Source organism: Schistocerca gregaria, unplaced genomic scaffold, assembly GCF_023897955.1.
Source record: "Schistocerca gregaria isolate iqSchGreg1 unplaced genomic scaffold, iqSchGreg1.2 ptg001021l, whole genome shotgun sequence".
Taxonomy (NCBI): domain Eukaryota; kingdom Metazoa; phylum Arthropoda; class Insecta; order Orthoptera; family Acrididae; genus Schistocerca; species Schistocerca gregaria.
In genome coordinates, this window is record NW_026062369.1 from 82,501 (window position 1) to 85,000 (window position 2,500).

Below are 2,500 nucleotides of genomic sequence, written 5' to 3' on the forward strand. Positions count from 1 at the left end.
AAGTAAACGTGCCGGCCCACCGAGACACTCAACTAAGAGCACCCTGGTAGGATTTCAACGGGGTCCGCCTCGGGACGCGCAAGCACGCCTTCGGCTCGCCCCACCGGCAGGACGTCCCACGATACATGCCAGTTAAACACCGACGGGCGGTGAACCAACAGCGTGGGACACAAATCCAACTACGAGCTTTTTAACCGCAACAACTTTAATATACGCTATTGGAGCTGGAATTACCGCGGCTGCTGGCACCAGACTTGCCCTCCAATAGATACTCGTTAAAGGATTTAAAGTGTACTCATTCCGATTACGGGGCCTCGGATGAGTCCCGTATCGTTATTTTTCGTCACTACCTCCCCGTGCCGGGAGTGGGTAATTTGCGCGCCTGCTGCCTTCCTTGGATGTGGTAGCCGTTTCTCAGGCTCCCTCTCCGGAATCGAACCCTGATTCCCCGTTACCCGTTACAACCATGGTAGGCGCAGAACCTACCATCGACAGTTGATAAGGCAGACATTTGAAAGATGCGTCGCCGGTACGAGGACCGTGCGATCAGCCCAAAGTTATTCAGAGTCACCAAGGCAAACGGACCAGACGAGCCAATCCGATTGGTTTTGATCTAATAAAAGCGTCCCTTCCATCTCTGGTCGGGACTCTGTTTGCATGTATTAGCTCTAGAATTACCACAGTTATCCAAGTAACGTGGGTACGATCTAAGGAACCATAACTGATTTAATGAGCCATTCGCGGTTTCACCTTAATGCGGCTTGTACTGAGACATGACACTAGATCGCGTGTTGACAAGCATATGACTACTGGCAGGATCAACCAGGGAGCTGCGTCAACGAGAGCTGAGCAGCCGGCCGCCCGGGAGTGTGTCCCGAGGGCCCGCGCGAACACGCAAGCGTCCGCTCAATTATTCTGCAAACAGGAGGAGGCTGAGCTCCCCTGCACGATACACCTCGAAACCCTCTCAGGTCCCGGCGGCGCGCAGCGCCGTCCTAAGTACTTGGTCGGGTTCGAGAGAGGCGCAATCGCCCGGAGATAGGCGAGTAGACGCTTTCAGTGCGAACACCCGTGCTCCCAACTGAGCTTGCCGCTGCCGACAGAGGCCCGGGAGCGTGCTGTCGTGGCATTGCCGGCGGGAAACAACACGCGCCACCTACGGTGACCGGCAGCTCCAACGCCAGCGCCACAGAAGGGCAAAGCCCCACTTGGGTGCAGAAGCGAACTCTCCCAGCACAGCGCACGCGCCAACACGTCCGCAGAGCTGCGATACAAACCACCTGCGAGAACCGCTGGGGGCGACCGAGCAGCAGACGGCGTCGCGACGCCGAGTGCCGGGCGGCGGCGCATCCTCAACGCACACAGTCCGCAATCGGACCAGCACACTGCAGATGTCCACCGCGCTTCGCACCGGGCTCGGCAGAACCCACTTTGGCCGCCTGGCGCCGCGCGCAGGGTGCGCCGGCGCATAGCTGGGACGCCAGCCGGGCCCGTCGGCCGGCGCTCCTGCCACTGGGCGCCCCCCACCAGCCGGCTGTAGTGCGTGCGCTCACGCAGCGCGCGGCCAGCACGCCGGGCGGCCCCCCCTCACCGGCCGGGGACTGTCCCGCCAAGCCACAGCCTCGTATCGCTTCATACCCACATGGCCAACTCAGGTTCGGGGGCATGGCGGGTACCGCCGAAACAACCGGTTCACAGATGTACCGATCGTCGCTATCACCGATGCACCTGCAGCGCGAACAACCGCTCAACAACTGATTTCCAGTTCATTTGCGGATCTTTGGCAGCAAACGTATACGTCAATCTACATTTGCGAAATCTACGATTCTGGCATGCCTGCATGTTATGTGTCACGACACGCTACATCAGCCCACATACACACTGCGGCATGTACACGAGAGAACACGTGGAAGATGGTCCGCGCACGTGTGCAATGTCCCTTGCGCGGTCGACTGTCAACCGGCCTCTGTAGCATGTCGCAGATGTGGAACGCGGTCCACCGTGCTATCATGTTGTGTGGGGCAATACGATTAAATAGGAAAACCCTCGTCGCTACATCAACAGACGGCTCACGCTGATTCCCGGCAGAGGGAGGAGGGGGGGGGGGGGGGCCAACATGCAATACTTTCGTCCGTACCTACTTACCACATGTCTGTACGGCGTACAACAGTGCAATCTCGCTGTAATGGGGAGATGAGACAAGTAGCATCGTGCACAACATATGGCCCTTATGATTCGCCATTGTAGGGCGCAGCCGGTGTACGGTCAAGCATGTGCCACATTATGTCACTCAGTACGTAACGACGGATGATCAGTGTGGGTTACGCGTACATCAGCGGACAGTCCACACAGGCCGTACCACAACGTACACTGACTGCATCGACAACCGAATGCAACTGAACAGCTGCAAGGCTCATTTCACAAACAAACGCCTGACCGACCAGCTTGGAAGGGCAGGAGGGGAGGGCGATATTCGTTCTGTAGCGGTACACCCTTCCAG

General features: G+C 58.2%; 1 non-coding gene across 1 annotated transcript in view; it reads right to left on the reverse strand.

The window, feature by feature from the left end:
- Window positions 1-829, reverse strand: part of LOC126327135 (small subunit ribosomal RNA) — a 1,893-nt gene extending 1,064 nt beyond the window's left edge. The window contains exon 1 of the ribosomal RNA XR_007561014.1: window positions 1-829. This exon is cut by the window's left edge and continues 1,064 nt beyond it. This is a non-coding gene — a ribosomal RNA (small subunit ribosomal RNA).
- Between the last annotated feature and the right edge of the window lie 1,671 nt (window positions 830-2,500).